The sequence below is a fragment of the Canis lupus genome, chromosome 13, assembly GCF_048164855.1.
Source record: "Canis lupus baileyi chromosome 13, mCanLup2.hap1, whole genome shotgun sequence".
Taxonomy (NCBI): Eukaryota; Metazoa; Chordata; class Mammalia; order Carnivora; family Canidae; genus Canis; species Canis lupus.
This window is the reverse complement of record NC_132850.1, coordinates 56846047-56871471: the sequence shown is the minus strand read 5'-3', so window position 1 is coordinate 56871471 and position 25425 is coordinate 56846047. Positions and strand designations below refer to the sequence as shown.

The 25425-nt window shown below is 37.6% G+C and overlaps 1 long non-coding RNA gene across 1 annotated transcript in view; it reads right to left on the bottom strand.

Annotated features, from left to right (window-relative positions):
* Window positions 1-24931, bottom strand: part of LOC140603146 (uncharacterized) — a 77237-nt gene extending 52306 nt beyond the window's left edge. Inside the window, exon 1 of the long non-coding RNA XR_012006203.1 lies at window positions 21388-24931. This is a non-coding gene — a long non-coding RNA (uncharacterized lncRNA). The remainder of the gene's footprint in view (window positions 1-21387) is intronic.
* Between the last annotated feature and the right edge of the window lie 494 nt (window positions 24932-25425).

The following is a 25425-nucleotide window of genomic DNA, read 5'->3' as shown; positions in this document are numbered from 1 at the left end:
AAACACTGGAGTGGAACAAGAGGGTGGGATTACCAATATGGCACTAGCAACCTTTTGGGAGTGACATAGTCTTTATGTTCATAGTGGTGAACATATGTTAAGACATATGAACTGCGTACTCTAAATACCTTAATAAAGCTGATCTAAAAGAAAGAATATTAGAATTATATTTGATATAATTAAATGTAAATCTTTTCTCAGATTATAAATGGGTAAATTATAGTCATATATTTTACTTAATAAAAAGCCTATTAAAGGAACCTCTCATTCCCTTAGATGTAAATGTTAGTATAGTCACCAAATTGGATTTCTAATTAAGAAAATATCTAGTTCTAGTTTTATTTTATTTTTAAAAAAGATTTTATTTCTTTATGAAAGACAGAGAGAAAGAGAGGAGGCAGAGACAGAGGGAGAAGCAGGCTCCCCGCAGGGCAAGCAGCCTGCTGCAGGACTGGATTCCAGGATCCTGAGATCATGATCTGAGCTGAAGGCAGATGCTTGACCAACTAAGCCACCCAGGTGCCCTCTAGTTCTAGTTTTAAAGTTCTAGTTTTAAAGCTCTTTACCCAGATACATGTTTTCACAGGAAAAAAAAATCTTTCCTTTGCTTTTTGGAGAATTGAGTGATTTCAGAGGGGCAAAAGAGTCTGGGTAGTACTCTTATTCTGGGTGCTCACCAAAACTGGGCAAATCTGGCAGAAACAATTTAAAAATGTTTTCGGTTATGACTATCAGAATCCAGCCAATATGTAGCTCTCACTCTTTTTAAATCTTTGAGTAGCTTAAAGAAATACACAGTCTATTTAGTGAAAAGACTAAAAAAGACTGCCTCATGATAGCCTCATGTCATGGGAACCCGGCAAAGTCCTAGTCCAATTCTGACTCAGAGAGAGAAAGAGGCTTGCTCAAACATGTTAAAAACTTCAAAAATAAAGAAAAAAAAAAAACTTCCTCCCCACACTACACACCCAAACACAAACATCTGAGGTAGGGGTGTGTGGGGAATACTTCTTAAAAGAGACTGAACGACAAAGCTAAGTCATAGTGCCACAAACAGGTTTGCTGTGGTGTCTTACTGTGCAGACCCCATATTATCCAATTTTAACATAATGGAGCAAAGAGACTCTACAGACAAAAGACACAGGGTGCCTGCAAGGACTCTAAAATAATTAGCTCGAGAAATTGAAGACACAAAAGAAATCAAAGGCAAAGATGTTTGGCATTCTAGCCAAGGGGAAAAGGAACTAGGCTGTCCAAGTCTTAAGCTTAGGGACAATTAACATCCCTAAATATTAGCAGGAACCCTAAATAAATACAAATACAGCATCACTCAATATTTGAACTAATCCATTGTGGAATAAGCTGATCTATCGGTTATATTACACTTGCGGTGAAATATTTTCCTTACTTTTAATGCCCTGTGGTATATGTTTTGATTGGCAGATTGCTGTTGTCATACAATGGGGTGATTCAAACCATCCCTTAGCCTTCTGACAAGTTATGATCTGGGCTAAGGTACATGAGAGTATGTACAGAAATCTAGAGAAGAGGCAAAGGAAAAGATGCGGAAAAGTGAGAACTTAATAACACTGAAATAACGACTCTAATGCATCAGTTAGAATAACATTGGTCTGTGTGATAGGCTGAGAAAGCAGGTGTTGAAAGCATTTTGCAAAAGGTCCTCAAAAGAATCATCTGGTAATTTAGAAAGAAACTGTGAATTTCCCCCATGTATGTATGTTTGATTTCATTTTTGAAATCTTTTTTCTAAGTGTTATTTTTATTTTGAACTGCATGTCTACATAGTCCTTCAAATGTTTATGTTCTCTAAAGTTTTTAAATTTTCTTGTTAGAAGTTTATCCTTGCAGGAAATAATGGAATAGGAAAAGAAAAAAAATTGACTGACCCTCAAGTAATAAAGTTAAACTTGTTTTGCAGGGACAATAGAAGAGAGTGGGGGAGACTGTTGATAGAACCTGAAGCAGGAAACGAACTAGGGGTGGGGGAAGGGGAGGAGGGTGGAGGGTGGGGGTGACTGGGTGGCGGGCACTGAAGTGGGCACTTGACGGGATGAGCACTGGGTGTTATTCTGTATGTTGGCAAATTGAACACCAATAAAAAATAAATTTATTATTAAAAAAAAAGAACCTGAAGCAATAAAGATGATGGTGGTGGAAGTCACTGGGCTTTTTGGCTCTGTAGTAACTATTTGCCTAGTATTTCCAGCACCATGAAGATCTTATGCTTGATTTAAATTTAATTAATCAAATGCTTGCTTTATATTTTTATCAAATAGTGTATTTCCTCTGAAAAGGAATATGCATAATGAGCACAAAGAGAATGGAGTGAAGTTAATACTTCACTATTTCTAGACCGTCAGTTTCCTGCTCCTCAAACACTAGAAGCTCTTTCTTTGTTTGATCTGGGAACTTTTACCTTTTAATGCTTGAATCTAAATATTTTGACTATTAGCAGATTTCATCCTGATTGTTTTCACAAGAGTGTAAATCAAATCATTGGTCATGGCGACCCTGCCTATGTGACATTTATGCATACTTTATTTTCTGTTTCTTAGCAACAGGTGATGGAGGCAATAAAAATTAAGTTGGGTAAAATGTTTTATGTTGAGTAACAAGCCATTTTTATGTGGACTATATCCTGCCATGAATATAAGCATTCTAGAATGAAGTCTGTTTTTTTTTTTTTTTTCCCTTTGAAACAAATTGAGAAAAGCATTTTCCAAGCTCTTTGTCTAGCTTAGAGAATTGCATTTTTGGGGTTGTCTTTTCATTAGTAACATGCATGCAAAGTGAATACCGCTGGTGTACTTCACACAAATTTTTATTTTTTATTTTTTATTTTTTTTCACACACATTTTTAATAGAGCCCTTTGTGCTGTGCATGCCACTTTACTGAAAATCATGACATTTTAAAGCAGAATTAAAGCCTGAAGAATGTGTAATTCCCTTGAATTTTTATGCTCAGTTAAACCAAATGTTACCAAGTTACCAATCCTTGCACTTCTTCCTTGGCTCCAAATACCATCCACATCCTGATGACTCTGAAATTTATACCTTTGTTCTGAAACTTTCCAGAATCTCTTACTATAATCTCTTAACTATCTACACGACACCTTTAGTTATATGTTTAATGAGCACTTAAAAACTAACATGCCCACAAATAACTCTTAACTTTCCTCTTAACATTTTCATTATTTCAATTTGTGGCAACTTGTCCATTCAGATGCTTAAATCACTAACCTTAGAATCAACCTTAACTCCTTTTTCCTTTTTCCACATATCAAAAAGTCAACCCAGACACAAAACTGAACCTTCAAAACACATTTTGAATTTGCTCACTTTTCACCACTTGTAGTGCAGTGTTCTAATTGCTTCCTCACCACCCCACCCCTTACACCCCCGGCCCATCTTCCATTTGAATTCTTGCAATAGCTTAATTGGCTTCCCCAATTCCACCCTTGATTTTGCGGTCTGCCCTTAATACAGCAGCCAATGCTTAATACAGCATACCCAATGCTTACAACGTCAAGGCCTCCCATTCATCTCAGATGGTTTCCCAGGTCTTGTAAGATCTGCTTTCCCACAGCTTTGCGGACTCATATCTATATGTCTTTGCTATTTCACATCAACCTCCTCTGGAACATGCTCAGCACATTTCTGCTAAGGACCATTGCACTTGCTGTTTCTGCTGCCTGAAAAGTTCTCCTGCACATAGCTACATGGATTGGTGCCTCTCTTCTTTGAAGTTTCTGCTGACATGTCACGTTGTCACAGAGCCCTCCCTGACACTCCATAAAATGTTAACTTCTCATTGTCTTTCTCTATCTCATACATAATGCTGATTTTTTTTTCTTTTTTTTTTTCATACTGCTTGATTTTCAACAGAGTGCCACTACTTGACATGATTTTAAATCTCTGTCATCTGACTCTCCCTTCTAGGTTGTTAGATAACTGACTAAGCAGGGTCTTGCCTTTTTGTTCACAATGTGTTGGAGCCTAAATCACTTGCCCTGCTTGACCAGCAGCAGTGGCCCTGGGTTCAGCTACCCAGTTATGCTTGTGGGACCCAATAGGCCATCGCGACACAGACTCAATCAGCTTTGTAAGACACACATAGGAGATGATGGGAAGCCAGCATCAAGTGTGTCTGTCATCAGTAGGATTTCCTACCGTAGTCCTGGAACCTCCTGTCTAGTTTTGCAAGTGAGCTCAGGTTTAAGGAGACTATACTTATGGGTGCAGGTACCACCCTCCTTAGAAGGCCCATGACGCATGATATTTGTTGTATTTGTTCCATGAGAGTGTTTTCTAGCAATTCACAAGAAAAAGTTCACCAATTGCTAGAGCAATGAGAGAATTCCTCATACTCACTAAAATTGTAAAATTTAAAAAGCCTATCTATTCTAAGTTTTAGCAAGTATGTGAATAAACTCTCATACATAGGAATTCTAAATAGTACAGCCATTTTGGCAGTCCCTTATGAAGTTAAAAATACATTTACCATATAAGCCAAAAAACTCACTCCTAGGTATTTATCTAAGTGACATGAAAATATTTGTCTATACAAACATTTATATGCAAATGTTCATAGCAACTTTATTCATAATATTCATCATAATAGCTCCAAATTAGAAACCACTCAAATGTCTTTTTGCTTGTGACTGAGTTAACAAATGTGATAAATTCATATAATGGAACACTACTCAGGAATAAAAAGGAACCAGCTACTGATATGTTATGTTTAACAACCTGCATGAATCTCAAAAATATGCTAAGTGAAGGAAGTAAGACACAGAAGACTACATAGTCTGTGATTTCACTGATATGATATTGTGGAAAAGGCACCACTATAGTGATAGAAAGCAGACCAGTAGTTACAGGGTTTGGGGTTGTGGGACGGGATTGACTATAATGGGGCTCTAGGGAATGCTTTGTGATAATGGAAATTCATGGTATGTTCGCTTCCCACTGAAGAGCAGACATTAAGAAGATATAGGGAGTAAGATAATAGGAAAGCATGCTCCCTTAGAAGGTTATAATCTGTGTAGAAAATAATATTATAAGGTAAGTAATAATAAACTTTATATAAAGTTTTTAACTCTGGTCATAGGAATTTTGCCACCATTAATAATCAACAATTTCTTTCATTGCTTATTGTCTGTTCATTATAGATATTGACTTTTGTATAGTGTAAAGAAATAAGGGGATCTAGAGTCTTTGCACTCCACTTTAATTATTTCAAAGAGGAAACACTTATTTTTTTCCTATGAATTATGAACTGAGGAATATACTCGTTCACACAATGCCCCTTAATTTTTAAATATTTTCGAGTACAGTTTACAGAATCTGTGGGTCCTAAATTTATACAGTATAAGTAATTTTAGTTTAGTGACATATACTTTAGAAAGGAAGGCATTCAAATATGTGTTCCACAATCACAGTGGAATTAAGATTTTCCCTATCCACAAACTTTAATTTCATTTAATTTATTCTGATTGACATTTGGTTTCTCACAAAGGAGACGAAATAAAAATTTTTATTCTTTCCAACTTGAGCATGTGGCTTTCATATTCAAAAGCAAATATTTACTGTATAATAATGCAGCAAAGAAAAGAAATGTGAAGTGGGGGAAACTCTGTCAGACATAAGCACTTGCTTTGATAATTGCTCTGTACTATACTAAATATGCTAGTTTGCATAGTAAAAATACACTTAAACTTTTCCATTTAAATAATCACACATTATTTCTTAATTACTAAATCTAGAAGTGTACTCTTCAATTAATATCCATAAAATTAAAAAGATATCAAAGGATACTATAATAGAGGAAAGCACACCGAACATAATTGTCTAGGTAGGTGAATTTTCAGAAGCTAAATGTGCTTGTAACCAGCACCAAGATCAAGAAGCATAATACTACTGGTATCCAGAAATTCTCTCCAAATGCCTCCAAGTCACTACACCCCTCCAGAGGGAAATCTATTTTCTGTCTTCTTGTAGCATAGATTAGTTTTGCCCGATTTTGAACTTTTACACAAATGGAACACACACTCTTTCTTGTATGGCTTCTTTCACTCAATATTATGTTTCTGAGATTCATTTTTGTGTGCAGCTGTAGTTTGCTCCTTCTCATTGTATTTGTATTCACTATGGAAAAAATAGCTCAACTTATTTATTCATACTGCTAGTTTTTAGTTTAATTGCAATTATGAATAGCTCTACTAAAAACATTCTTGTCCATATCTTTTAGTGAATAGGTACATGAAGTTCTGTTGGGTATGTGTAGAGTTGCTAGGCCATAAGGTGGGTATATGTTTAGTTTCAGTAAGTACTGCCAAAAAGCTCTCAAAGTGATTGTATCGATTTATATTCCTATCAGCAGTGTATAGAAATTCTGGTTGCTCTATAGCCTTGCTAATACTTATTTTCTGACTCAAAATTTTAGACATTCTAGGAGAACAGCTTTATAGAATTGTGGTTATAATGTGTACTTTCCTATGTTTAATGAAGTTGAATACATATTTTATATGCTTATTGGCAAGTTGGATATCCTTATTCATGAAATACATGTTCAAATTTTTTGTTCATTTTATTTTGGGGTTTCTTTCCTTATCTCCTTTCTTTAACATTGGTTTCAGGAGTTCTGGATATGAGACCTTTGTTGTATATGGGTACTACAAATATTTTACTTTCTATAAGATTCTATGTATCAAAGAATTTTCAGAAAACTTTCTCATGTATTAGAATACTACTCTACAGTTAAACAGCTCATTGCTTAGCTCTTAGTTCAGCTCTGATACATTGTTGTACAAAAGCAGCTGAAAGGAATGTGTAAACAATGAATGTGGCCAGCATTGGCCTAGGGCTGGCTAGATTTAGCCAACAGGCCAAGGCAAAATAGGAGAAAAAGAAGAGTAGAGTGTAGACATAATCTCAAATATTTTAGTATTACATTAACTGTAAATGACCCAAATGTTTTAATTAAAATTATTTCTCTATTCTAGAGAAAACACACTAGAACGAAGATTGTCAGATCATATTTCAAAGAAACTAACAAGTAATATATCTCAGATATAAGGCCCTGTTTAAAGCAAAAGGATAAAAAGTCATTCTATGCAAACGTCAACAAAAAGAAAGCTGACAAAAGTACACTAGTAATAGACAAAGTAGACTTTGGAGCAAAAATTATTACTAAAAATAATAAAACTCCTAATTTTGTATACATAGTCTCCAATCATGTAAAACAAAGCTGCTGGAATAAAAGAAGTCGTAGACAAAACCAAGACCATAGAAGAACTAAAATACCTGCATTAGGAACTGATACAATAGACAAAATAGTCAGTATATATATAAATTAAAAAAAAATATGATTAATTTTACTGTGTGTGTGCATGTGTAAAACATACTGCTAAATCATAGCACTCAATATATGTATTATGAATATTCTATTCAAGTTCACATGGAGCATTTACCAAAATTAAATACATATGTTTAGGCTTTAAATGAAGTCACAACAACTTTTCCAACTATTAAGTCAAAGTATGTTCTCTGAACACAGTAGAATTAATTTAGAAATGGATAATAAAAATAGAGTGAGGAAGTCCCTAAATGATTTTTCTTTAGAAGCTTCTTTTCCCCCCATGACCCTTATTTCCATTTTCTGTTTAAGAATTTGTGAAAGATAGAAATACCGTATGATCCAATAATTCCACTATCAGTTATTTATGAAAAGGAAAATATTAATTCAAAAAGATATATGCACACATGTTTATTGTAACATTATTTACAATAAACAAGATATGGAGGCAATCTAAGTGTTCATGAAGAGACAAATGAATAAGGAATATGTGGATATATATACACAATGGAACATTATGCAGGCATAAAAAGGATGAGATCTTGCCATTTTCAACAACATAATGGACCTAGAGGGTATTATGCTGGAAGAAGTAAGTCAGACTGAGAAAGACAAATACCATGTGACTTCACTCATACATGGACTCAAGAAAAAAAAAACAAGACAAGTGAATAAACAAAAAGCAGAATCAGAGAACAAACTGATGGTTGCCAGAGGGAAGAGGGGATGAGGGGTTGGGCAAAATGGGTGAAGGAAGGCAGGAAATAAAGGCTTCCATTTATGGATGAATAAGTCATGCAGATAAAAGGTACAGTACAGGGAATATGTAATAATGTTGTATGGTGACAGATGGTAGCTACAACTTGTGGTGAGCAGAATACAATGTGTAGACTTGTTGAATCACCATGTTGTACACCTGAAATTAATGTAACATATCAACTACATATCAATATAAAAAAGATAGATTAAAAAAAGATTTTGTAAAAGAACAGCTCAAGACCACTCAGTGATTGTTCTTATTCATTCACTGCAGACCAGTCTTCAGTGGCAGGCTGAGTGCTCCAGTCTTTAATAGGGAGCTGCTGAAAAGATGTGGGGCATCCACAGGCCTTCAGACCAGCTGGTGACCTTGGGTTGTATAGCAATAAATTCAGAAGCTGGCGCAGTCTGTTCACCCCCTGATTCCCCCATGGTCACAGCTTTTCTGGCAGCAGCCTACTCTTCCTTTTCAATCTGTTCAGGATCTCCATCAAAGTAGAAATCAGGCACGGTCCCCTTGGGTGTTCACTGGAGATGGTGCCACACATGCCCAGAACTTCCCTGGCCATCGTCTACCATATGATACCACTGAGTGAGCTCCCATGTTGTTGGAGGGGGTGGCAGTGTCCACATGTTGCCGAAGAGAGTCTATGTTACACAAAGCGATGTCAGTCAGCTTAATGTAAGACACCTTTCTGAGAGACTGGTGGTCAGCCCTGGGACCAGTAACCATTGGAAGGCTGCCCACAGGAGCTTCTCCCAGGTTCTCTTCAGATTTTTAAAAAAATATTTTTAAAAATTTATTTATTTTATAAGAGAGAGAGAGAGAGAGAGAGAGAGAGAACACACCAGTGGAGGGAGGGAGAAGCAGGGCTGTATTCCAGGACCCTGGGCTCATGATCTGAGCCAAAGGCAGATGCTTAACCGACTGAGCCACCCAGGTGCCTTCTCTCCAGATTTATAATGTAGATGCCATCACTTCTCCTTTCATAGATGTACTGTTCCATTTGGAAGTCAAGGTTGGTGCCACCCAAATGGATTTCTCCTGTAAGTGATTTGAAGACATCTTTTCCTTCATTTGCAGGACATCAAGGTCCATCAGAGCTTCCTTTTGGTTATGAAGGAAACACAGAACAGTGGCATATGGACTCCTTACTAGGCAGAATGGAAAAAGCAGCAATACATTTCTAAATTATCCACGTGTCAAAGGTGTAATCACAATAAAAATTATAAAATATTAAAAATAAAGGATAATAAAAATATGACATCAAAACATAAGAGTCAGCTAAAACAGTCTTAAGAGGGAAATTTATAGTCTTAAATGTACATATTAGAAGGAAAAGAAGTCTGAAATTTTATTAAATAGGCATCCCAATAGGTTAGATTAAAACCAGTGAAATGAACTCAAACAATATAGAAGAAAGGAAAAATATTAAGAAAAAGAATAGAAATAATGAAATTGAAAACAAATGCCAGAGAAAATCAGTATTACTAATACTGATAAAGAAAAAACTGGCAAAACTGATCAAGAAAAAAATTAAGGAAGTTAAAAATCATCAATATCAAGATCTCACAGATATTAAAAAATTACATTATGTACAATTTTATGCCAAAAAATTTGAAAACTTAGGTGAAATATATAAACTAAAACAGGAGAAAATAGGAAATCTGAACAGTCTATTTTCTGTTAAAGATATTAAACTGTGATAAAGCAGGAACAACAAAAACCTCCCTAAAAGAAAACTCCAGGCCCACAACTCAGTAATAAAATCTTCTAAACATTGAGGTAAGACTCTTTTAATATCGTCAAATCTTTCCTTGAATAGAGAAAAAAGAAAACATCCAATTCCTTTTATGAAGCCAACGTGAACACTGATACCAAACCCTATCCGGGACATTTCAAAAAAGAAAACTTAAAGTCCAGTTTGCTACATATGTGTAGATGAAGGAATCCTCAAGGAAATAACTCATCACATTTACAGTTATTTTGGGAAGGAGTGCAGTGTTACTTTAACATATAGAAAATAACTCCCCACAAAATTACAGAAAGAGGAAAAAAATACAATTACCTTCATATCTACAGAGAAACCATTTGAAGTGGTTCTCTGCAAATTCAATACCTATTTTTGACACCACCATTTTTATTCAACTCTTCACTGGTGGAGGTGCCCGATGCCACATAGCCAGCCCTCGGAAATGGGAATATCTCAGGACCTGGCAATATCTCTGGATCCCTGATAATATTATTTCTGCATCTACCAGGAAGAGCACTCTTCTGTACTTCAAAACCTCTGCAATTTACCTTGAAAGGCAGAAATATTGCATGTAGTACAACCCAGCAATTTCACTCATTGCTTTGCCATGGAGAAAATTATGTACCTATGCACCAGGAACAATTAGAAGAAAGTTCATGGAAGCACAGATCATGATATATATCGTTTTCTATTATGAAAATTATAGTTTCATTTCTCAAGATTTTATTTATTTATTCATGAGAGACACAGAGAGAGGGGCAGAGACACAGGCAGAGGGAGAAGCAGGCTCCATGCGGGGAGCCCTATGTGGGACTCGATTCCTGGACCCCGGGATCACGACCTGAGCCAAAGGCAGACGCCAAACTGCTGAGCCGCCCAGGTGCCCCCAAAATGATAGTTTTAAATAGAGTTGATAATAAATTGTGGAAGTTTAACACGATGAAAGATAAAATCATGATAATAAAATAACCATCTAAGTGGTTTGTGAATGTTTAATGTTGAATGCATGCATATATTTGAGACAAAAGGTTTTAAAAAATTAAGGGAATGATAAACACAAAATTTAGGATAGTGATTAGTGCTGATCTGGACAGGAAGCAGGGAAATGGGATGAGGAGATACACATGAATAGAAGCAAATATGTTTTATTTCTGGTTGGGGGATGGCTTGACTGATTTTTATTACATTATTGCTTTATAATGTACATATTTCATGCATATATCTTCTTTCTATGCACCAAGTCTGTATACCAAATGACTAAGTCTTTTATCACCAATGGTAGTAAATTGAGGAGAAAAGATTTGCTGTGGTGATGATTCCCTTGCTGTGGAGTGCAGAGGCACCTACTTTAGGTGGCTACTCAGGTGCTGTGTCTTATTTTGTCTGGGAGATGAGGGTCATCTAAGATGTTTTAAAACTACCAGCTGTGCTTCTTACTTTTGCAAGTAATATGAGTGCACATCCAAAAAGAAAAAAATTACAAGACTCGATTGAGCTCTTGGCAGACTGCTATCATCAGATTACCTCATAGGTTACTGCCCACCCTATGGATGAGCTTCTTTTGAAGACGTCCAATGAGCTGTGATTCCATCACATTCCATGAGCTGAAGAAGCCCATGGACGTTGCAGACATTCTGGGGCTTCTCTAGAAGAGAGAATGCAATCTGCTAGCAGCTTGTTTGGTCTATCCAGAGCAGGGAATGAGCTCATCTAGCAAACATTGAGGAACAAAGTTCTAAAGGCCTGCCCTTTTAGCCACAGGGCAATTTGAATCTCAATATAATGTTTCTTGAATTTTAGAGCTTCCACTAACTTTCAAAACATTTCTTGTAAATATAAAAGTTTTCTGGCCTTAAAATTTTATAGTATCTGAAAGCTAGAGTTGACTGATGTAATATTTGTGTTTTCCCTCAGACTGTTCTGGATAGTTAAATTCATAGCTGCAATGGTAGCTTGCCTTAGTCAAGATTTCAAAACTTTGTCTTTAGTATAAAGTTGCTCACATGTGACTAAATCAGCTTGAGTCTAAACATTCATTTATTTAAAATGTAAGAGTTAGAATTTACTTTTTTTTTTTGATAGTAAAAGCAATTTAGGAGAATCATTTGGCACTGCTTTTGCTTAGCAAATTATCTATTATGTTATGATTTTGCAATGGCTAGAGAAAAACCTTCAAAACAGATAAAGAAAGAAAAAATAACTTTCCTTATATTTTAATTTTCTTTCTTACTATAATGTACTAAATATTCTAGGGTTTGCAGGTTAGTAAAAGAATTGCAGCCATTCAAAGAAAAAGTAAGTGGCTCAAATAAAATATTTATTTGTTTCTGTGAGTCTATATAATCCAACTGTTATGGTGTAACTAAGAATAAATAAAAAGTCATATGTAATTGTTAAAAATGTCCTGGATGGAATTAAAATTTTGGAATTTTAAAATATCAAGCTTCTAGTTAACTGATCACTAGAATAAACTTACACTTAGCACTTGGTGAATTATTTTAATCTCAACTGGCTTTACCTAATGATAAATATTTCACAATATTGCAGATGGCTTAAACTCTGTAGTATTGATCATGGCTAAAAGTTGTAATCATTTTAAATTTTAAAACAGTTTTACCTGTAAAAGGATTAGTCTCCTTTCAGAAGAAACACATCGTTTATAAATATAATGCTAAGCTATGACCAGCTTTGCAAAAACAGTTAACCTCTCCAGTTCAAGCATGCAGCGAGCGTACCTTCAGTTTAGTGAAGCAAATTATTAGTTCTGTAATACTAACTGAGGTGTGCAACCTGACCCAGGATGGGGATAAAAGAACCACTGTGGGTCTTCGCAAGGATGCCTTAGGCTATCCTGCCGGTGCTTGGTGCTTGGATGCTAAGAGAGGAAACTGACTTCTGTATGTAACAGCACTGTGTTCAGGACAAAGGCAGGACTACTGCCTCAAGATACATGAGGACAGAATAAAAACAATAGTCCTCAAAGCCCCAGCTGGCACATTTTGACTTGATCCTGTGATTTTTTTTTTTGTGTGTGTGAAAGTTCAGGTCTTTTGAGTTCTTTTTTTTTTTTTTTTTTTTTGATACCAATTTGTGACTTTGTGAAATTAGCCAAGACACAGAGATCTCTGGCTTGTAGACGGGACCAGCTTTGACAATAATACCCACCTCGTTAAAATCTACATACTTAGGTGAAAAAAATTGGCCTGATTTTTCTTTGGTTCACTGCTAAGGGGATCTGTTAGTGACATTAGGACCAGTTCTGTCACATTTATCTATGTTGTCCTTTATGACAACAAGCAGAAGTCAGGTTTGTCCCATGGATCCCTGTGTCTCCAGCGATGAAGCCTGGCGGTGAGCCCGAGTTTGTTGCTATGTATTGTGCAATCTAAACATGCATGTGAGTGGACTCATCCTTATTAAAACCAGACTGAAGCAATGTGCCAGGAATTATTTACCAGGGTTTTAAAAATCCCAATAAAGCACGATTAAATAATAGATCAAAGGCATTCAAAAATCTGGTGGCCGTTGATAAACTGGACCAAGTTGCTTAGGGACTTCTTAACTAAAATGTTTATATATTGTTAAAAGGGTTATTTAGTGATGTCATCATCAAGGGAGAAAGAAAGCAACCAGAGCTGTAAAAGCTAATAAAGTCACCTTGAAAGAAATCTCTGGCCCAGCAAACGCATTGAACTCTAATGAGATTTGATGAAATAGCAGAGCTGATAGCAGGTATCCTGGGGGCATATTTAATAGTAAGAAAGAAAAAGCAGTAAGAATTTTCTTTCTTTAGCTTACATTTGAATGGTAATAATGAAAGATCCAATGAGGAAGTCCTGCTTGTGGTTCCTTTTTAGTACTTATCGAATAGCACCATGAAAAACTATCTTCCTGTTTGGGGGATGGAGCTATTTGATAAGCACAGAAAGGGCGAGAACAGGCATGATTTCCGTGCCATTCACACTACCTAGTTTTGCCACTTCCCCTGTTGCTTTTGAATGCAAGGAAGCTGGTGTCGTCTGAGAGCAGGGAGCAAGACAAAAGCTAACTGACTCATATGGGTTCTAATTTATGATATAGACTCAAAACAACACGCCCCACATAAGTGACGGCAGCCTTGAGAAAGCGTGGTTGAATTTCTATTGAATCGCATCCCTGTGCAGTTAGAGTTAAGTGGAGCAGAGCAAAGGTAGGATAGACCCTGTCACAGCACCATTCGATGAGAGCATTTGGGAATTTTAAGGAGTGAAAGAGACAAAACTAACATTTGCTAAGAGGCTGGTGCCTTACATTTTTTTTCTTCATTCTATGATACAGTCCATAATATTCCCTTTTTTTTTTTTTTGTTATTAATGAGGAAGTTGAGGCAGAGAGAGCCAAAGTGCTTTGCCAAAGGTTGTGCTTCTGATCAATGACAAAGCTGAGATTTGAACTTGGGACTGCCTGTCTCCAAATATTTTTGTTATTCTAGACTAAAACCACCCACCAGAAACATCTTTGGAGATTTGAAAAAAATACACATGCCTGAATATATCCCTTACAGATTGATTTGAAAGGAGGGGGAAGAAATAATTGATAAAATTTAAACGTGGACTCTGGATGAAATCACAGTGATTTATCTATATTAAATTTTCTGATTTTGGTAATAAAATTACCGTGGTAAATAAAGTTACTGTGGTGATATAATATAATGCCCTTGTTTTTAGGAAATACGCCTAAATATATGTCTATATATAGATAGATATTCTATATCTATGTCTATGTAGAGATAAATGAACACATCAATAGGTAGGGACAATGATAAAACAGGGCAAAATGTAAATAATTGGTGGTTCTGGGTGTGAAGCACTGTATTTTATGAAAATACTGACAATAATACCTTTCATCTCATAGTTCTTTTATTAGTACAAAGGGTTTATTTTCCCCTGTAAATTTGGGTGGGCAGAAGTGATACGTATGATTTTCCAGGCTAGATAGTAAAAGGCAATACAGCTGCTGCCTGCTTCTCTTGCATGCCCCCTCTTTGGAGCCCAGCTGCCATGCTCTGAGGAAGCCCAAGTAGCCCCAATAGAAGCCTGTGTCATAGGGCCCCCTGGAAAGGAATGGAGGCCCCCAGGTCTCAGCCCTAGCCAAACACTGAGCTCCTAGAGACACTAATTAGCCAAAGGAAAACCCATCTTGCAGTTAAAGGCACTTGAGCCAATACTGCTGGTGCTGCAAGAGCAGAGAGGCAAGCCTGCCTTCTCACACCTGCCAAAAGCCAGGTCTGTGAGCTAAAACATAACTGTTTTTTTTTTTTTTTTAAGACACCACCTTTTGAAGTGTTTATTCTGCAGCAATAAATAACAAAAACTCTGAGTAAAGAGCATAGAGCAGTTCTTTATGCGATTCTCGCAGCTTTCTTATAAGTTTAAATAATATCAAAATGAAACTTAAAAGTTCATGTACTCAGACTCTACCTTCAGAGGCTTAGTGCATGGAAGTAGTGTATTTTGAAACAGCTAAACCAAAGCAAACCAAACAAAAAAGCTTCTCAGGAGATTCTGATAGATATCTTTATTTATAAAGCACCAGTCCAGTTGGATCAAATTGATAACTATGATAAAAAATTATATTAGTCACAAAATCATGTCAAACGAAGTCAAGCTAGAATATAGCAAGAAGTTCAATAAATTAATCATGCATATACATAGATGACTGGGATTATTTTTAGTTATTAACTAGAAATTTTTTTAATGTGATATTTCCTTCATTATTTGAAATTTGAGGCCATTCTGATGCAACTTTTTAGTTTTTTTCAGGACTAAGTTTTTTCTTCTAGGACTGTCAAGTTGTGAATTTTTTTTCCATTCTATGTGTGAACTTGATATATGAAATACCTCTGTGGTGAAAGTTTGGAGAACATGGGTCATATTCTTGTTATAGACCTGTACCTAAGAGAGGTGACCAACAACCCAGGTCGTATTCAAGTGATGTTTCACAGTTTGGAATTTATATTGTTTAATGTCAATATTCAAGTGATTGGACTTCTTGAGTGTACCATGATTGTCCTCCTAAGCAGGTCATAAGGAGGAGCAGAGGTTGTGTCATTTTGTAACAACAAAGGACTTCCCCACAGTGGCTGAGATAGAGAAATGACGCTCTTTGCCAAAAAAACATGTCGGGATTCCAGACAAGCAGACTGTAGCAGGTATCCAGGATTGACCTGGAATTGAGCAAAAACCTGCTGCAGATATAGGAGCCCTTTTATATTGACCAGGAAAACACATGTGAGAGTTGGGCAAAGTGGCCATGGCCTTAGGGGTATATTCATGTCAAGCACAATATCATGCCAAGCGCAATAAATTTCACACTCCACTCATCAGTAGAGAATGGGATCTTGATACACTGTCAGATTTGTTTATCTCTGGTGTAGGTCCTCTATTATTTCTTCTTTTCGTGAATGGCACAACAATATACCCCGTACTCAAGCCAAAATCAGAGAAAAAAATTCTAGTTTTCTCTTCGTTCTTCATTTCCAGATCAAATTTCCGAGTTGTTTGGTCTCACCTAAAAATGCTGTGGTCTTCCTCCGCTCATCTTATTCCCATCTGCGATGCCCCAGTTCAGGCCCTTGTGGTCTATTACAAGTATTGCAGTAGCTCCTAACTGATCTCCTGACCTTGAGTATTGATACCTTCTGATTCACCCATCTCTCTTTCCTGCCTGTTACATTTAATAGATATAAGCCATTATATATTACTATTTTTTAAGATAGATTTTTTTGAGAAAGAGAGAGAGAGCAAGCACAGGAGGAAAGAGGGAGAGGAAGAGTGAGAATCCCAAGCTGCTTAGCACAGAGCTTGACATGGGGCTCAATCCCATGACTCTGAGATCACGGCTGGAGTTGGTTGCTTAACTGACTGAGCCACTTGGGTGCCCCATATATTACTCTTGGTCAAAGTTTTTCAGTATTTTTCATCATGTGCAGATTCAATTTCAGGTCTTTTTTTTTTTTTTTTTTTAGGAATCTCGTGGCCCTTCCCAATATGGCTCTTCCCTACCTTTCTAATTTCATCTCTTGCCACTCTTTCTTCTTAATTTAATGCTTCCTCCCTACAAACCCCTTTGTATTCCTAAGTATACTATGCTCTCTCACACTCTTGTGAGAGTTTGCCAGGAGTTGCCCCTGGGCAAACTCCTCTCTGTCACGAATACCCTCTCTATGTTTGCTGCCTGCCTATCTGGCAATTTCCTATCAATGCTTCAAGTCTCAATCTAAATGCCATTATGGGTGCAGTTGTTAGTGTTGTTTCCATTATAGCAGTGATCATATTCATTCAACATCCAGCACATGTTTATTGAGCAGATACTGTAGGCCTGACCAATGTGGGCATTGAGGATAGAGAATTGAACAAGAATATAAAAAGTTTCTGCTTTTAAGGAGATGAGTTATATCACAATAGTAAATTTGCCTTCTCCCCACTAGTCAGTATAGAACTTGAGAGCAGGATATTCATTTTAATTATCTTTGTATCTTCTGTATCAAGCCCAGCATCTGTCCCGTAACAGGAACTGAACAACATTTTATGATTATTTAATGAATAGTCTTATACTCATTTCCAAAGGACAAATTGAATCAAGGAGAAAAGTAATACATATCACAAGACAGACTTCTTTTCAAAATCCTTGTTCCAAGTTTTCCTTTTAACATGAAGGTAATGAAATAGTCCAATGATCTTGTGCCTAAGGTAATCTCTATATGATGATTTTTCTTTATTTTCTTGCATTTATATTGCTTTATCTCCTTTCCCGAGAAATCTATTATGCTGCTATTTCTATGAAGAAAGGGTAACTTCTAAGTGGAGACGATCCCAGGAAATTCATGAGGGAGTGACACCAGCTCTCCTGTCCTCAAACTTTCCTTTATCCCACGTAGATCGTCTTTTAGAGACTCAGGATACCCCCTCCTCCATAGCTACACTTCCTTTCAGGGAAGGCTCAGACATCATGATATCAGGTGATTATTTACCCCTTTGTGAGACTATGTGAACATATGGAAGCATATCACCTCTTCCACTGAATTTGTCTTGATTCTAGTGGACAAATGGAAAATTGTGATTCTAAGAGAATTTCAACTGATATGTTTTTGATGATAAAAATGCTCCCTCTCTCCATAAAACCATAGAAGATAAATGCCTATGTGCCTATTCTTATGCCCTCCCTGTTACTTGTTTTTTGGTGGTCACCCTTGGCAAATTCAAATATGACCTGGTGGTACTTATAAAACCAGGAACTGAAAAAGCATGCTCCATCCCCACCTTGAAACACACAGACATAGCCACGTAGATTGGAGGTCTGGATGGAGTCAGCACGCAGTCACTGGAGGAGGGAGGCTGGGCAGTGGCCCTGGAGATGGTTCTTATAATGCCGTCTTTCTAGGAAGGGATACACAGGTTTGATTCACTGGAAAAATTCTAAATACTTTTAGAACAGAAAGATCCTCCCCTTGAACAGAACTACCGTGGGTTTATTGGTTCAGGGTTTCAGGCTGTAATGGTTCTACCCAGGACAGAATTACTTGAAGGAAGTGGTCATAAAACCTTTTTAGTTCTTTTATTTACTAATGCAGTTTTACACTGTTCAATCTACTGAACTGCAGCTTTCAACAGAAACCACTACAGAGTTCCTACTATATAAAACAATAGCTATTGAAATCCTGCCTGCAGAGCTCCTGATACTGTTTCTGGGTTGAGAATATTTTTATTCTTTGGGTTCTCTGTGTTTTATTAGAAGTAAGCACACAGATTTCAAATATTAAAACATACATGAAAATGTGTCTTTTTTTAAGCTCAGTGGACACAATTGTGCTGAGAAAGTTGGGATAACGCCTGGAACTGACTCACCTGGTACAACAACCTTAAAGTTACTACATGGAGAGGATTATTTCCGTATCCTGTGGCCTTATAAAGAATCGGAAATAAACATTTAATATGTGGCCACTCACTCACATGTACTGAGTCCCCATCGTGCATGCGGTAGGCTCTCTGTTAGTGTCTAGATATTCCATGGCAAACAAAGTGGTCTCTTCCCTACCCTCACAGAGTTCACAAAGAGAAGGCAGATTAAAACGGAAAAAGATGCCTCAGAAACAGATAAACACAGGTCGTCATAAATGCTAAGAAGAAGACAGAAATCAAAAGATTATAGTTGATTCTAATTTGCATTGGGGTCATATCAGGACAATCAAGATCTTTTACTTAAAACCCCCAAATGACTTTCTGTTACATTTAAAGTCAAGTTCAAAGGGCTCACTGATGTGTATAAGGCCTTGCATGGTTTTGTTGTAGCCTACCTGTCCAGTTTCCATTTGTAACGCTCTACTCCCTTATGCCCATAATTTATTCACATGGGTCTTCTTTCTATTGCTTATTGTTCCAAGCTTGATTCTGCTCCAGGGCCTATGCTCTTGCACTTCACTTTTTTTGGAATACTTTTCCCTTGGATTTTCTCATGGCTGACTTCTTCCTGATAGGCCTCCGCACAACAGCAGCTCTTCAGAAAGTCTTTCACTGCTCAGCCAATTCAAATAGCCCCTTCCTTCTCATCTGTCTTTTCATCATCACAATACGTTAGACTTAGATCATAGAATTATTTGACACCCTTGTTTTGTGTGTGTGTGTGTGTGGGGGGGGGGGATCTGGGTGTGTATGGTTCCTTTGTTTGCTTCTTTATTTTCTGTTTCTCACACTGGAAGGTAAGCTCTGTGAGATAAGTGAGACCTCAAAACTGACCCCAGCACTTAGAATTTGGAATGAAGAAGTTTTTCTTACTCTAGAACCACCTCTGAGTCATAGATGCTAAATATAGCCAAATCCAATGCAGTGCTTTCTTGAAGTTGGCCATCCAACTTGAATCAATAATCAGGTAGGGGACCAACTTCTGACTGATATCTGTTGAAGACTTCTTAGTCAATCAGTTGTACACATTTCAAGGAGGTAAAATTTAATATAAGAGTCACAGGACAAAAAAAAAAAAAAAAAAAAAAAAAAAGAGTCACAGGACAGTTAAATCCACTTATAAATAAAAGATTTCCAAAACAATCGAGTTCTAGCTTAGTTGAGACATCTTTTCTTTCTTTTTTTTTTTTTTTTTTAAGATTTTATTTATTTATTCATGAGAGAGACAGAGAGAGAGGCAGAGACATAGGCAGAGGGAGAAGCAGGCTTCCTGTGGGGATCCTGATGTGAGACTCAATCCCAGGACCCCGGGATCACAACCTGAGCCAAAGGCAGACACTCAACCACTGAACCACCCAGGCGCCCCGGAGACATATTTTCAAATAGTGTGTTTTAAAGAGTACACATACTCACTCTAAAACACCTGCAAATGGCCCACTTACAAGTTCTAGTATGTTTTACCCAGAAGAGAGAGTCACTTCAAAGTGTAGTCTTAAGATACAGAAAAATATTTTATAGGAAAAAATTGTGGAGTTCCACGCTCAATCAGGACTACTATTTCCTCTAAAAAATTCCTTAATTTTTCGTGGAATGGCTGATATGAACAACAACAAAAAGAAATGTTTCATTTAATTGCAAAGGCATTTGTGTTAATGGTGGCTTCCCTAATTTAGTATTATAGAGCTGTAGCTAAGCTACATTTGCTAACAGTTTTCTGGAATGTCAGCACATCTGTAGTGAATTTGTAACTGATTGAAGTCAAAACAAAGGAATTAATTAAAAAAAATTAAAGTCTGATATAGTTGACACACAATATTACATTAGTTTCAGGTTTACAGTGTAGTGATTCAACTCCTCCATTTTTATACTGTGCTCACCACAATGTAGCTACCATCCATCACCCCACAGCACTATTACAATACTATTGGCCAAATTCCATATGTTGTGCTTTTTATTTCCACGACTTACTCATTTTATAACCAGAAGTATCTGTATCTCACCTTTTCCTTCCCCCATTTTGCCATCTGCCTCTACGCTTCCCCTCTGGCAACCATCAGTTTGTTCTCTGTATTTATAGGTCTGATTCGGCTTTTTGTCTGTTTGAAGAAACTAATTTTGGAAGATTAATTTCTAGTTCCTTCATATACTCTTAACTGCTTTACTTGATCCTAGCATTTTTAGAAGACTAAGGAAGAGCTATTGAGTGAACGTCTACAAAGAATGAAAACAACAGTATTAAAGCCAAATCAGAATAGAAAATGAAGGAGGGGCTCTTGGGTGGCTCAGTGGTTGAGTGTCTGCTTTTGGCTCAGGACGCGATGCTGGGGTCACAGGATCGAGTCCCACATTGGGATCCCCGCAGGGAGCCTGCTTCTCCCTCTGCCTGTGTCTCTGTCTCTCTCTCTCTCTGTGTCTCTCATGAATAAATAAATAAAATCTTTTAAAAAAAGAAAATGAAGGATAAACAACCCTTTAGCATTCAAAATCTTATATAACTTGCCATACACATGTAACTAGCTGGTAGAAGGGACATGGGCCCATCAGTATCCAAACTTACTGACTCTTTCTTCTTCTTCTTCTTCTTCTTCTTCTTCTTCTTCTTCTTCTTCTTCTTCTTCTTCTTCTTCTTCTTCTTCTTCTTCTTCTTCTTCTTCTTCTTCTTCTTCTTCTTCTTCTTCTTCTTCTTCTTCTTCTTCTTCTTCTTCTTCTTCTTCTTCTTCTTCTTCTTCTTCTTCTGTTTTTTGACTTTCTTCTTTTTAAAGGGGAACTAGTAATGCCCACTTGATGTCATGTGAAGGGAGAGCTCCCACTGGGCCTCTTCCTTGGTTTTCAATACCGCAGAGAAGTCTATGTGCAGCTGGTACAGCTGTGTATCTCAGCTCAGACAACGTGAGAGAGCCAGGGGGAGTCCCAGTGCAGTTAGTTGTAGGAGGAAGGCCAGGGCCTCTGCAGTTAGCACCGGGTCTCAGCACCTCTCCTGCACCATGGTTGCCCGCCTTGTCTTGATCAGCAGCTATTTTGGAGCTGGGCTGACAAGGCTCTGTGAGGATGGAGCAGCATTGTATGGTGTCTTTCTTGTTAACTGGCTCAGGTAGAGGCTGAAGCATGACAGGATGCTGAAAGGATTCTCCATGTGAGAAAAAAATTTTCAATTTATTAGGGAATTCCAGCTATTGGGTTTATTCTTATTAACTTTTTGTTTATCAAAGACCTTGGTCATAGAATAAAAAGAAATTAGTTTCTTTACCATAAGATGGTATAACAGCTGCATTTTAACTGCAGATGTGGTCGGCATAAATAGGCTTTTATTTCCCCTCCCAAATAAGATTTTACCAGGAATAACTGTGGGTGTATTGAGGGAAAGTAAGGTAATAATGGTGATACTTTTATTTCTCCAGGTAGCATCCATCTCCTACCCACACACTGACAAATTAATTTCAACTAAAAAAAGTGTCTTATGGCTTGTTAGCAACCTAAATTAGCTTATCGCTCATTATTCTGCTTCACCACGTTGCCGGAGAGATGCTGACACTGCCCTTTTCCTTTCTTCTTCGGTATATGAAAGACAAGTCATTAACAGAATATTTGTGATTGCTGTGCCATCCTGAGCAGATAAAGGAAATCCTTCTCAAGTTTCAATACATAAAAATTACAAATAAAATAGAACAACAGCAAAAACTAAAAATCCTCATATATCCACCTGAGCTCCAAAGAAAGGGGACTCCTCAGGTAAATGAATGAAGAGGGAATTGAAAACTCAGTTCAGAGCATTTGATGTGACATGAGGGCCCGACAAGGGAATCCGGACTAGAAGTGGGCTCTGTGTCTGCAGCAGGCTGGAGCTGAACTCCCCTGGTGACCCAGAGCACCAAGATAAAAGCACATAAAGTTGGTCTTAGACTTGTGAGACCCACAGGGCTCAAAATTCAAAACTCAGAATTGTTCAGTAGGACTCTTCCCCCATATCTAACCAAAAATGACAAGCGAAACAAGCAGAAACAATAGCCACGAAGGCACTTGCAGAGAATGCAACATGTGAGCGACTTTGCTCGCACAAATATTGTAGACATGAAATGTCTGACAGACCATATGGGGTGATAGCCAAGCAATAGATAAAATGATAGGTAACTTTTGAAACAAACTGAAAAAGAGTATTTAGAAATAAAATTTACAGAAAGTGAAACTTTAAAAGTGCAACTAATTAAGTGGACAGTGTGATCATAGAGTTGAAAAAGGTAATGGAAAGACATAAAAATGGAGAAAAATTAAGCATAGATAAAGAGACAAAAAATATGAAAGAGATGCTAAGATCTGTAGAGGAGAAAATAAAAAGATCCATCAACATATGCCGATAAAATTCCAGGAAAAAAAAAAAGAGAGAATAAGGCAGAGCATGGTATTAAAAAAAAATAATAGCTTGGAACTTCCTGGAATTGGAGATCATTCTTAGGTTGAAGAAGTACACCATGATCCAACAGGAAGGAGAAAAATAAATTAGAAACCATGGCAAAATTGCAGAATATCAAGAAGAGAAAAACTTAGTTAATCAGAGAGAAAAGCCAGCTAACTTCTAAAGGAAGAATGATTAAATTGGCAACAGTTTTCTCAGCAGCTGCAATCAGAGCGACAAAACAGTGAAATAAGAGCTTCACTGCTCTGATGTAAAATCATTGTCAACCTGGAACTCTACTCAACTATGACCTGAGAGTGAAGGCAAAATTAAGATATTTTGAGCAATTTAAGATAGAGAAGACCTGTTTCCCAAGCATAGGTGTCAGCCTGTTCTCGCCCCAGATGCTCTCTTCTTTAGAAGTTTAGCTATTTCGAGATGGATGCTGTGTAGCAAGAGTGGACAGACATGGATTTGGTGGATGGGTGCTGACCACCCATTACTCTCTCTTTTCAGGGTGCCTTCCAGGATGAAGAGGCCAAAGCTGCGCTCTTAGACACCATCTTCTATGTTTCCCAGGCTCCTCGCAGTGGCTTGCGGCAGTGATTCATGCCCTGTCAGATGTACTCACACAAGATCTGCATTTGCTGTTTGTGCTGTGTCTTGTTGGCAAGCCGAGTTGTGAAGCTTTGTCCCCATGCTGGAGTCCTAGCAGAGGCCCCAGGGGCCATGAGCTACTTTTTATGTCCATACAGAGGGGCGGTGTGGAGAACACCCAATTTTTTGGGTGTAGCTGGAGCAGTGTGCCTTGGATCTCAAGATGTGTAATAGCAGAGTTGCAGGGATTTTGTTTGTTGTGGCTGCGTGTGTGTGGTCTCTTCCTCACCGAAGGGGGTGATTGTAGCTGGGAAAGGATAGTTCTGGAGCAAGAGACTTCCTGTATATGGCAGAGGTAGCAAGTCTTGGTAACCTTGTTTTTTTTTTTTTTTTCCCTCCTCTGGTGAAGATATTTTATTTTTCTTAAAAATATAATTGTACAATGCTCTTCAGAGAAAGAAAAATTCCCTCAATGCCCCCAAATACCATGTGGATTAATAATCTTCTTCTCTTTCAAAACTAAATATGTAATTGATAATATGCAACTGATTTCTTGTGAAATATAATATTTATGCTTTTTAATTTTCTTTCCCTTTATTTTAACTAAAGTCCAGTTTAAACCTATGCTTTTTGTAATGAGCCAAATCAAGTTTATCATAGTTCAAAGATGATGAAATAAAATGCTAAATGGTGATGCTGATAAAAACTGTCAATTAGCTGGTACACAGTGATATGAATTTGCTGCAGGAAGACAGATTCTGATTTAGATACAACAGTGGTGAGGTGTGGCCATAGCGTAGGCTGCAGTGCCATGCCCAGGTCATTATTATTCACTCACACACCCATGCCCCGGCTGCCATGGGTGTTGACTGCTGGTAGCTCATAGCTGTCCTTCTCTAAAGAAATGTTCCAGATGTTGGTATCCAGGTTACCTGGAAATTTATGTATCACCTTCCAGGGGCGGGGATAAGAGAATAGAGCAGAGTGTAGTATTAAAAAAACAAAATGTCAAAGAACTTTCTGGAGGGACACCTGGGTGGCTCAGTGGTTGAGCATCTGCCTTTGGCTCAGGTTGTGATCCCAGGGTTCTGGGATCGAGTCCCGCATCGGGCTCCCTGTGTGGAGCCTGCTTCTCCCTCTGCCTATGTCTCTGTCTGTCTCTGTGTGTCTCTCATGAATAAATACATAAAATCTTTAAAAAAGAGAACTTTCTGGAATTGAAGACAGTTCTCAGGTTGAGGAAGTACGCCAGCCAACATCTGAATGGCAACAGGGCACAAAAGGCCAGTCTTCCTACTGCAGGGGGGATCATCTCTAGGTGATATGTGTTCCAGAGTTTTCCCGTGAGATCAGGCTGAAATGAGTCTCCAGCTGAAACTATATTTTCTTTCTGCTTCCCCGCCCCCCCCCCCACACCTGCCTTTTGCCTTCTTCGGAGAACTCACTCAGTAAATCTTGACTATGAAACAGACCATAAGGATAGGATTTGCTCAGTCTCAAGTGGTTTGCAAAAGGATCCTATTGTTGGTAATGGCAGGCGGAATGCTGATGGCTAGGAGAATGCTGTATTGATAACGTTTGCAGAGACTTTCCCTTGTGGTGGATTGG